The sequence below is a fragment of the Rattus rattus genome, chromosome 6 (genome assembly GCF_011064425.1).
Source record: "Rattus rattus isolate New Zealand chromosome 6, Rrattus_CSIRO_v1, whole genome shotgun sequence".
Lineage (NCBI taxonomy): Eukaryota > Metazoa > Chordata > Mammalia > Rodentia > Muridae > Rattus > Rattus rattus.
In genome coordinates this window covers 41202929-41216052 of record NC_046159.1, presented here as the reverse complement: position 1 = coordinate 41216052, position 13124 = coordinate 41202929, and positions in this window count along the sequence as shown.

The following is a 13124-nucleotide window of genomic DNA, read 5'->3' as shown; positions in this document are numbered from 1 at the left end:
ATAAAGGAACAGGACTCAAGTCCTATCAAGGAAAAACTATTTTCTTTGGATTAGAAGAATGAAATATCTGGCCTAGGGAAAGCCCCAACATTACAGATAGGCGGATCAACCACCTGGCTTGCTGACCACTGTCAGGAAGTTGACATAACCTCTGGGAGGTATAGGTTTACCTCAAGCCATGCTTGAGAGAAATATTTATCCCTTCAATGGGAGGATGCCCTTGTTCATCCTAGAATCCCCACCCCAAAGCACAGTAGCTTGTGAGGTCCAAGCCCTTCTGCTATTTCACTAAATCCTACTCTTCACCATTTTATTGCCTGACACCATATAGCTAACCTTCACATCCATTTAACTCAAGCAGTGTGGCTTTTTTACTTCCTCTTTTCCATCAAGTTCCTCCAGGAAGCTACAGAAATTTACATCTTTCCTGCCCTGGAGGTTTTAAATTCTCTCAAAATTTTCTTCAAGCCTCCTCTTAGTCTTTTTGTAAAAGCTTTTGTCAATGAGACTGAGAACCCAAAGAGGGGAATCCAGAATATTTGGTATTTTTTGATAAAGCAACTCATTAGAATTTCTGAAAATAATCCTAACCATGTTCATACAAGTAACTCACAAAGGTCACGGGTCATACACAGAGAAATAGGTTAGAAAATATTTGAGGTATTAAAATGATGGGATACAATTTTTAAAAAATTGAAGATAAACATAATTTTTGTTTTAATGAAAAATGCTAAATACATAAAGTAAACAGTAATTGTTAGAATCAGGAATTGGCTTTATGGTTGGTTGCAGATCCCTTCCAAACCCAGTGATAATGGTGTTGTCACCCATAGGCAACAGGGATCTGGTACGAATAAGCCAATAACTGCCCAATGGGTGGCTTGTTGTCTTCAAACATGCCTCCAGGCTTCCCACTGAGATGTCTCTTAGAAATTTTCAAATTTCTGAAGTTAATGTCTGCCTTGAAGGCATCAAAACTAGTTTACCTCTGCAATAAGTTCTGAATTCAGTACCCATTAGACAATGGATCCAAATGGCCACTTAATGGCACAATAGATCCAATCAATTTACAGGATCTTCATACATATGCCAATGGTCTGGTAAATGGAAAAAGGTTCCCTATCCCCAAGTTATTACCTATCTTTGCTCCAACTCCTCCCTATGTTCTTCTTGCTCCCCAATCCAACTTCTCTTAGCCATGAAACCTCCACCAGATGATGCTACAATCCTCCATCCAGTTAAAGAACTGCCTTCTTCCTGCCATTAGACTTGCCACACTGCCAAAAACCCAAACTGCCACCTCAGTTTCTCCTCATTAGGCTACCCTAGAGCCTCCTTGTTCAAACTCTCCAACCCCTCCCTGCCTCCTGTGCCAGAAGCAGGTTACTCCAGTTGTCCTGCATTGGCACCTACCTGACAGCTGGTCGGGAGATTGCATATTGGTCCATCCTTTTCCATGAACTAGGGGTAATCCAGGGAAATGAGCCCCTGACAATCCCAATTGTAGGTAAGATAGTTGCCCAAAACAAGAGGGTAGTTTGGTTCATACCACTCTTGGTCGCTGCGGGGACAGCCATAGGTGTTGGCACTGGGATTGCAGGGATAACTTCTTCCATGGACCAATATAATAAGTTCACTTCCAAGCTTGATATTGGTTTTCAAAAAATGTCTGAAACCATGCTTATATCCAGAAACAGATCTATTCTTTGGCAGCTGTGGTGCTTCAGAACCGACAGGGGCTGGATATCGTGACAGCTAAAAAAAGGTGGTCTTTAGCTGTTCCTCCAAGAAGAATGATGTTTCTATGTCAACCAATCTGGAATAGTGAGAGATAAAATCCAGGAACTGCAATCCGACATGCAGAATTTCAAGAAAAGTGAGGCCTCCAATTCCTGGATTTTTGAAAACCCTATATGGAAGTGGATACTCCCTTTCATAACGTCTTTCCTAGTAATCATCCTGGCATTACTATGCGTTCCCTGCCTCATTAATCTTGTTTCTACATTCCTTCAGTGACAAATACAAAAATGTTCTGACCAAACTATTGATCAGTTACTGTTACAGGATTACCAGACACTGTCCACAAAGGAACCTGATATGAACATTTACCAAGTGGACATGGATGGTGAGAGTCACCCTGAACTTGATGATGCCCCAAGACAGCAGAAAACAATCTAAGAGACACTAGACATTATTAATTCCTGTTTCACCATCTGCTTCCCTCTTCCCCATTTTTTTCTTCTCTTTGTGATAAGGAAAGGGGAGGTATGTTGGTAACAGGAACCAGCTTTCCAATTGGTTGCTGATCCCTTCTGAACCCAACAATGATGGTGACATCACCCATAGACAACAGGGACCCATGCATCTGTTGCCTTGGCAATGGCCGTACATTCCCAGCATCCATTTGGTTTAACTCCCACCTTTACCTGAGAGTTTGTTATGTCTTCACAGCCTGAATAAAAGGCAGACCCTTCCTGACCTTTGTCCCTTCCCCTTCTTCTTCTATCCCTTTCCCCCTGTCTCTGTCACCCCCTTTTATATCCTCCCCCCACAATAAACCTCTCTCATGTAAAACTTCATTGGCCTAGCGGGGTCTGTCTGACCATGAGCTGCAATTCTATCACAACAGTAATCATATGGTCAGACATGGTCATTTTATACAGAGCACACTGGCAAGTATACAGAGAGATTTTATAATACCTGCAGTTGGAGACCAAATGATTTCTGGAAAGGTGAATATATTACTGTATTAGTAGTAGTATCCTGATTGCTTAGGTCAGATCTTTCTTGACTGGGTGCAACCCAGAGAATGTGTATTAAACTCAATCTGCTTCTAATTGACTTCCATTTTTAGCAAGGATTAGTCACAGGCATGTTATAAAATTACATTGATTGGTTACATAGCATTAAAACTAATGTTCTGTTCTTCCATGGCAACTTTTGGGCCCATCTTTCTCTTGTCTGAGAGAATATTATTCCTCAATGTTTACCAAGTTATTAAAAAAAAAGATTATAATGAAAAAATATAGCAAGAAATTTTATGAAGTAAAATTCTGAAATAGTATGACAGATCAAATATTTTTGCTACTCTCATTGCTAATAACATAAACATAATTGAAAGAAAATTAGTCTGATCAGCAGGGGATCTCTAGTTTTGAAAACAGCAGAAAATATTGTGTCGCATTACTTCCTTGGCTATTAGCATGAATAAATCCAGCACACAAAAGGAAATGGTCTAAAACCACAATCCAGCAAGCATAAACAGGCAGAAACTTAAAGAACACAATTACAGAAAGAAAAATGCCACGATAAGATTTGTTTTTACCTTGAAGATTCGCTGCTGTAGTCTGAAATTATAGGCCATAAAAATAAAAGTCAGAGGTAAGGATCTGCAGAAATCTTCAATTCCCCAAACTCCGAAAGGCAGTCCAAATATCCAGAAGTGAGCTCAGCCTGGACTACAGGAGTATTTCTAGCAGTTCGATAAAAGCCAGCATTATTCAGGAACTTGGAAAAGTGGTTTCTCATCTACCAAATGAGTCACTTCCCTTACCTCTTGCGGGGTGGACATTTGGCTACCTGTGGTGCCCTTAGCATATCAAAGATCTTGCTGGCTTCCAGGCTTCCTCAGAGTCACAAGGACCTGTTACACATCAATAAGTCCAGTGTAGATGATTTCTAGCCCTTTCATCTCCTTCCCTACCCTAAACTTTCTCCAGCTAAAGGACTCCCCTGCATTCTTCCCTGCTATTCTCTCTCTCTCTCCCTCTCTCTCTCTCTCTCCTCTCTCTCTCTCTCTCTCTCTCTCTCTCTCTCTCTCTCCACACACACACACACACACACACACAGGACATCTGTCTGTCTGTCTGTTTGTCTTTTTCTCTGTCCCTCTTATTATGCTTACTCTGTTCTCTCTCCCCTAACCTCTGCTATTCTCTTCTCACTGACAGACAGCCCTGGAGAGAGCCAGCAATTTGGTCATGTTTAGTCTACTTTCTCTCTCTGCTTTAGACTTCTCCAGGGACAGCTCTCTGGCTGTTCTCTCTTACATTTCAATACAAGCCTTACCCTAACCATGTCATGGAGTGGTCCTGTTATCAGGTCCCATTGCTGCTGGGAATTGGAAAAATGACTGCAAAAGAAGGCACTATTGATACAAAGCCTAGCATTTGAATTTTCATGCAAAGAACAACATTGGCATCCTGTGCTCCCAGGGACTAGAGTACCTACCAAGGAATGTAAAGGAAGGGATCCATGGCTCCAGCCACATATATAGCAGAGCATGGCCTTGTCTGACATCAGTGGGAGGAGAGACCCGTGGTCCAGTAGAGTTTTCATGCCCCAGCATAGGGAGATACTGGAGCGGTGGGGCAGGAGAGGGTGTGTGGGCGAGAGAGCACCTTCATAGAGGCAAATGGAAGAGAAGAAAGGTGCAGATATGGGATTGGGGGTTTGTGGAGGGGTTATTGGGAAGTGGGATATCATTTGAAATGTAAAAGAATAGGATGATTAATAAAAAGAATAAACACAAGTTAGGAATAAAAATAATAAAATAATTTAAAAAAAATTCTCATCCAAGGGGCTAGAGAGATGCCTTAGAAAGGAAGCATCCTTGCTGCTCTTGTTGAGAACATGTGCTTGGTTCCCTGCGCTGCTATCAGGAGCTGACCACTACCTCTACCATGTGCTCTAGAGGACCCCACACCCTCTTCTGACCTCAAAGGCACCCCTACACATATATCAACACACAGATACATGCCTACCTTCTTTTTAAATCTAAAAATAAAAGTGAGCATGCAGAGAAGGGATTTAATAAATCTTGAAGCAAGCAGGAGTTAGGAAGCCAGAATTATAAAATATCCCTGCTGTTGGGAAGAAATTGATTTTAAAGAAGTATTGATAAGCCCAGTCAACACTGTACAGAGTGTATCCCCTTACTGTCTCACTAGTGAACCCAGGACTAAAACGTATTTACTTAATGGCTCAGTAAATTCAGAAGACTCATTCATTATAAAGAAGACTGAAAAATCAAAGAGATCTATGATCATTTAAATGCCTAGTCAAAATCCATATATTTAGAAGAAAAGCAGCTCTAGAGGGTCCACAAAAGGTTATCTACAGTTCCCTGTATACAATCAAATTGCAATACACACAAATCATTATCCACAAATGATAATAGAGAAAATGAACTAATAGCCCAGCTGTTGAATTTAGCAATGATCAAAACAAAGTTTGAATGCTTAAGGGTTGAGAGAAAATCAACTCGAGAGAAAGACATACTCAAACTTTCAAATGACTATTATAGAATTTTTAAAAAGTAACCAAAATTAATTAGAGATGGGATATGTTTTAGTTAGGGTCTTTTTGCTGTGAACAGACACCATGACCAATGGAAGTTTTATGAAGGACAACGTTTAATTGGGGCTGGCTTACAGGTTCAGAGGTTCAGTCCATTATCATCAAGGTGGGAGCAGGGCAGCATTGCAGCATCCAGGCTGGCATGGTGCAGGAGGAGCCGAATTCTACATCTTCACCTGAAGGAAGCCAGTAACAGACTCCAGGCAGCACGGAGGAAGGTCTCCAAGCCCACCCCCACAGTGACACACTTCCTCCAAGCAGGCCACACACATTTTAAAGTGCCACTCCCTGGGCCAAGTATATGCAAACCATCACAGGATAATTCTCAGCTGTAGAGTTTGCTGCCCATTCACAAGGCCTTCAGGTTCAATCCTCAGTGCAGGAAAGAGAGAGAGTAGTATAGAGAAAGCAAAGCAGAGAAAAAGGTGGGAGAGGAGGGAAGTGGGAGGTCAATAATTAGCAATCATTGCCTATATAAATAGGAAGGCTTAGTAACCTTATTAAAGAGAAGACATTAGAAACTAAACACAGAAGAAGAGGCCTAAAAATAAGTAAACAGGTCTCAGAAAAGATATATGCTTAACATTTTAAGCAACCAATTTTACGAGTAACTTTCAATCACTTTAGCATTTTAAATAACCTCTCCACCTTCTGTTACAACAAAATCCATTGCTTGCTCAGTCTTAAGCTCTGAGTATATCTTACATTTAAGAATCATTGTATAATATCATTGTTGTATTTTATTTATTAAAAAAAAGAGCTAGAATAAGTTTGGTAGAGCCAGGTATGGTGAGGTTGGAGGAGGTGCCTAGGCAGACCCAAGCTGAGAGGCCAGCCAAGAACAGCAGGAAAGAGAGGGGGAGGGGCATGCGGAGAGATGGGGAGGGGCAGGGAGTAAGAGGATAAAAGAACAGAGCAGGCAAACAGCCCGGCTTATAGTGACTCAGGCATACCTGGCTATTGCCAAGTAACTAGGGGCGGAGCCTAAAAGGAACGCTAACGATCATAGATTTTTTTTTTAATTGTTGTTGCTGTTTGTTTTGCAGTGTTGGCTCCTTAAATGGTATTTATTTTCCACAGTTGACACACTGCCCCTTGTAATCTCGAAAGCCACATATATTATTGCTGTTATCAGTTCTCTCACATGCATCTTTAAGTACTGGAAAGCTCGCATAAGTTTTCTGAGCTTCGAAGTTGTGTTTAAAAGTTGTTTTGTCACTGATAGCATCGTCACTATTTTTTCTCCTGAACTGATAAAATGTTAACTCTTAAAATTTGTGTAATAAGTACTCACTGTGAATAGACATAGTTTTGCTTTGGAAAAATAAGGTTCCTTTTAAAAAGCAAATATTGTCACTTATAATTAAGGCAATTTTTTTTGACAAAATAGCCATTTTACTTCAGAATGTGTCAGTATTACGTGTATTTCCCATCAAGTCACAAAGAATATTAAAATTAAATGTCATCAAGGTTTTCAACTTAGTTAAATTACCCGTTTTTGCACATTCATCCAGGACACTCGCGATTTTGCCCTCTGTGCTTTTTCTTCTCTCCTCCACATCTTTCCACTGTGAAGAAAACAATGACTTCCTGTGCAGTTTATCGAAACTGGTACAATTATATTTAAAAAAAAATAGCAGATTTATTTTTATCTTAAACTGCTTTTGTTATATTCCTGCAGATGTCAATGTGAAAGTCAAATTATGCTCTAGTATTAAAACAAAAATGCTTCTAACCTTTCTGAACCTTCAAAGGTTTGTGGGGGCCCAGAGTCACTTACCCTCTCTGTGCCCAAGCTGAATATGTGTAGCCAATAGATCCAGTACAGTGACACCTAAAACACTCTAACCACTTCGGAAAACCAGGCAATGGCTGCATACACTTTAGGTGCCCAACTGCCCCAAGAGCAAGTGTAGGGGGAGAAGCTGATACTAAAATCTGGTTCGCTAATTGGTCCTTGATTGTGTCAATAAAGTACAGTTGCTGGGTTAAAAGAAGGGTCTGAGGAGAGAGAAAAGGGACACGGGGGGTTGGGGGGTGGAGAGGTGGTCTTTCTTGGAATGGGAGGCATGCTACAACTATGTGAAATCATGGGTGGCTGGAAACCACTGGATGGCTGGAATAGACTGACAGTTCGGGCAGGAAATTCTTTGCCCAGCATTTATGTTATCTGGCAAGTTTTAAAATAATAAAGCAGCCTAGTGTTTTTCTTCTGCAGAGCTAAGGTGGACAGGAGGAGAAACAGAGCAGCCAGGTCATTGAATGGAGGCTTGGAGAAGCTAGCCAGGAGGAATAAAAGAAAAGCTAAAAGGGAACGGGTAGAGTGTAGGCATCAGCTCTCAACTCCCAGGTTCCATCCTGGGCTGAGCCCCGAGGGAACAAACAGAACTGGGAGAGGTCTGAGCTCGGTGGAGCTCTAGGGAAAGGCTCCACCTGGCAATTGGTGGAGTTAAGTGGGGAACGCAGCCCTGGACAAAAGAGGTAGTGTGTTTTTAAAACTACCAGGCAACAAGTGCACTGCACGATACACTAACAAGAAAACAGGTCACGTATCTAGGAAATTGTTGTTCAAAGATTGTAACAGCATTTCATGTTGTATAACAGCAAAAGTGGGGACGGGTGGTTGGGGTGGTGGAGACCTAAATGTACTTTAGGTAAACAATAGCGTTAAAATTATTGTCAATCTGCTCATTCCAGGCAATGCTTGACTGCCACATAACAAGTGAAATGTGGATATGTTCAACCACACAGCCAAATCTTGAAAACCCTATTTTGAATGAGGTATCTGTTGCACAAGCATTTGACATAGTGGCAATCAGATGAAACATGATTAGGAAAGACACGACAAATAATTTTCTCTACAGTACTTCGTTTAAAATGCCTTTTATATTAAAACAAACAAAAGAGCAACAGAAACATGTAGTGGCCTCATTGGATAAGGGTGTATGCCATGTAAGACAGGCTACCTGAGTCTGGTTACGTAGAATTCATGCAAGTGTGGGAAGGAATTCCACAAAGTCTTCATATGTGGACCGCGGCACACAAGGCTCCCATGCAAACATATACACAGAATAATAAAGAATTATTACTATTACTACTACTACTACTGTTGTTGTTGTTGTTTTAAAGAAATTTATGATCTCTCATGTTCTTTTGTGAATAAAGTACACTTTATTATCAAAGTTGTGTTTCCTTTTGGCTAACGACTCCACACTTTATACATACACTACTACAATGACAGCAAAGATTATCGTCGTTAAGCTACAGCTTGACTGAGTGTGCTTTATGGTATGTTCAGTGAGTGATATGCTGTGGTACTGTGAGGTACTGTTCAGAATGTAATTATTCCTAAATCCGTAATGTTTCATCTTTGTTTATTAATGATAATATCTTAGCAGGTATATTGGAGGAGGACACGGTTCATGAATCCTATTTTCCCTTGATTTCTGATATCTGATTTCTGTAACTTAAATTTTTTAAATGTACACTTAAAAATTATGTCTTTATAGAAAAATATTTATATATAATATATACATATTAGTATATATACACTAAATATATTTTTGATAGAAATTAATATAGATAAAATATAAATAATTATCACTATTTTATTTATAATTACATAGTATATATACACTATGTGTGCAAAATATACATGAACATAATTATATATAAAAATGTCCAGATGGGGGAGTCAGGTTTTTTCCTCAGGTATTATTTTGTGGTAAAAATCTAAAATTCTTTCTTGCTTTTTGAAACTTACAGCACCTTATTATTCTTTAGTTATCCTTTACCAGCAGCACAGAACTGATTTTAATATGTAACTATAGTTCAGTGCTTATGGGATAATCTTACTCTGTCTCTTTCTCCCTTCATTACCCACCTTCCCAAAGCTTCTAGGAACCAACTTCTAGCTTCTTTAGATCAAGTATTTTGGGTTGCACATAAGAAAGAAATCATGGTTTATTTTACATAGCAGAGTTGTTTCTGGCTTCATCCCTCTTATCACAGATTGTAGGACTGTGTCGTTATAAATTATTGCTGTTTGTTGAATGTTTGTATCCTATTTCTCAGCCTTCAAAGAATATTGGTTATACATACAACTCACCAAACTGTGTGTATAAGTATGATATATCCAGGAGAAATGGCTGTTTTTCAGAGTACACACATGGTTGTTCACAGTCATCTGTAACTCCAGTTCCAAGGAAACCAACCTCCCCTCTGGCCTCCAGGTGCACTGTAGCCATGTGGTACACACGCATACATGCCACACACATATGTGCACATAAAGTAAAGATAAGTGAATCTTTTTAATGAGAATGACTTGATGTAAGTCACATGTCAGAGCATTTCTTGATTTAAAAATATTTTTAGAAGTAGTGTAAAAATGTATATGCACACATATACATATATATTAAATATATTTAATTTATAAATGAATTTCATACCATTATCAAGATACATGGAAAAATACAAAGGTCCTAGATTTCCTAGCAATAGAACAAAACAAAACAAGATAGGATGACTTAAAAAATTTTAATGTAAAAATATTGGAGAAATTTCAATAATATCCAAATAAAGTTCAAGATGAAATTTTATGCAGAGAGGAGCGTTTAAAAATCTCATAATAAATAGGACACTATGATAAGAAATTAGCACTTGATAATCCAATTTCCAAATATAAAAATTAAAGTTATATGTGTCCTTAATGAAAGGACGTAGTATAAAGTTTAACGTAACCTTTTACCCTTAAAATTAAAGTAAAATGTAATATTTATACATGTGCATTATATAATTTATTTATGTGTGTGTGGGAAATTTAAGACTTCAGTTATATAACTAACACAGTGGTAAATCTTTAACCTAGGATTTTCAATATTTAACATGCAAAAAGAAATATAAACAGCTAGTCAGCCACACAAATTTAATTGGAAAACTTTAACAATGTTCTGACAGAGCAAGTAAACAAAAGTGGGTCTGGGTAATATATTAATAGGGTTTATTTTATGTGTGATTATATTTCAAATCCTAAATCCTATGTAAGCACTGCTCCTTCTTTTCAAGAGCCAATGGAACATTTACAAAGATTGCTCATATATCAAGCTATAACGAAAACACCAATAAATCCCCAAAAGCAGAAATAAATCCAGCCACATTCACTGCAGCTTATTACTGTACAGCTAAAAACTAATAACAAAAGTTATATCTTAACTTGATTTATTTCAAGATATGTACCTTCATGGCAATTTTCAGAATACAGAACATGCTCTTGGTTCTGCAGATTATAGTTACTGCTCGGATCAAAATATGAATTTTTTAAAAAAAAATTACCGAAGAAACAAAAAGTCTCAATTCAGGAGGGGAAAATCACCATCAATTACTTGCATTAATCATTTTGCATCTTTCTTTACCCAGTTGAACTGTTGTTTTGCCTAAAAGCTGATTCTTCTCTTAAGGTAAACTTCTTTTGTGATCTAAATCATGAAGAAATCCAGGTTATATGAGGAGAGTAAGTAGTAGTTATGAATCTTCTACTAAAACTGTATTTAAGCCCACAATGTTTTTTTATTAACATTCTGAAACTGAAAATCATTTTATTACTGAGAGCTGAAGATTATTGCAATTTAATATTTTTTTTCTAACTATTTCAAGGATGTACAACGAACGATAACGCCAGATTTATTTCTAACTCACTGTTTCTAGGATGGCCTGAGAATAATGAAGACCTCTGTTTATTCCTGGTCCTTAGTTCAAATTCTGTAAATGATCTCTACCAATGGCAAACTGACTGGGCTTTGTTTCAAATTCAAAAACAATGGCGTCAAATAAATAGCGTATCCCAGCATTTAGTAACTCAACTGGGCAAAGAGAGGGAATTTACAAGGGGAGCTTGAATCCCGAGGAGGTTATTTCTTGCACATGCAGTGACTGACTTCTTGTAGCACAGGGAGAAAATGGGAATTGGAGAAGAGCAGAAAGGACCCCAGCACAACCTAGAAAGGAAGCTAGATCCCGATTGTGAGGAGCCTTACTTTCTTGGCAGTTGGGTGATTTTCTTGCCCTTACTTTTGTTTGTGTGTGATCTAGCAGTTGCGACCAAAGTTTAACACGTGTCCATGAAAAAAAAAATCAAAATACTGCCATATATAAAGCAAAACCAAAAAAGGTCTGAAGTTCAAGAAAAGGAAACCTCCTATCAACAAGTGGAACAAAGGAACAGGAGGTAGAGCTAAAACTAGATCTTCAATTCACAGGCCACAGGAAGCTCAGAAAGGAAGCCCAAAGCCTAGATGCACCAGTGCTTTCACAAGGGGGAACAAAATACTCATGAGGGGAAATGCAGACAAAGTGAGGAGCAGAGACTGAAGGAAAGGCCATCCAGAAACTGCTCCACCTAGGGGTCTAACTCATAGATAGACAGCAAACCCAGACACTATTGTGGATGCCAAGAAATGCTTGCTGACAGGAACCTGATATTGCTCTCCTGAGCGGCTTTCCCAGAGCCTGACTCCCAGCCAATTATTGAACTGAAAATGGGGTTCCCAAGGGAGGAGTTAGAGAAAGGACTGAAGAAGCTGAAAGAGTTTGCAACCCCATAGGAAGAACAACAATATCAACCAATGAGACACTCCAAAGCTCCCATGGACTAAACCTCTAACCAAAGAGTACACATGGACAGACCCATGGCTCCAGCTACATATGTAGAGGAGGATGCACTTTTTGGGCATCAGTGGGAGGAGAGGCCCTTGGTCCTGTAAAGGGTCGATGTCTCAGTGTAGGGGAATGCCAGGGCGAGAGGACGGGAATGGATAGGGGAGCACCCTCATAAAAGAAGGAGGAGGGGATTCCAAAGGGGAAACCGAGAAAGGGGATAACATTTGGAATGTAAATAAATAAAACATCCAATTTAAAAAAAAACTTAGATCTTTGGACTTCAGGTAAGGTCTCTTCACCTAGGATACAAGACCAATAATGCTTGTATGAGAATGCCTCCCATAGGTTCATATGCTGGAGTCCCATGGTCCCCAGTTGGTAGAACGATAAAGAAAAAATCAGGAGGTGTGGCCATGTTGGCAGTTACGTCACTGGGGGCCAGGTTTGACGTTTCTAAAAACCATTCCTAGTGTTTTCATTTGCCTCATAGTTGTGCATCAAGATGCTACCTCTCAGCTCCTCCTTCACTCACAAAGACTCTATAACAAAACCATGAAGCCAGATTAAACATTCTTTTATAAGTGGTCATGTCCACAGTTTCACCATTTTACAGTGTTCCTTAATTTGAGTTAGACTGGTGGGTTCCTCATGATCCAAGTCACATTTTACAGTTTCAATGTGACAATAAGTAAAGAATGCCTGTTCTCTCTCTCTCTCTCTCTCTCTCTCTCTCTCTCTCTCTCTCTCTCTCTCTCTCTCCCCCATCACTGGCAACATTTATGTCCTGTCTTCATGAAATAAAATTCCCCAAACTTCTCATTTTTTGTTCTTAATTTCTCTCTGTGATTTTTGCATCTTTTGTGCAAGGATATTGAAAATGTAAAAATATCCTCTCCTTCAATAAGATTGTTTCCATGGTTTGAACATCCATTGATAAACCAAGCTTATGATAATTATTACTATGGTAGCTCTCCAAAGTGGTCCTGAATTTCATCAGTTCTCCTATCGTTATTGGACCTCACTGCAAAAGATGTGTTTCCCCCGCTACTGGTTCTTTTCCTAAGTTATTTGTTTCTTTATTCAGTGCTAAATGAGGTAAATAGACATTGAAA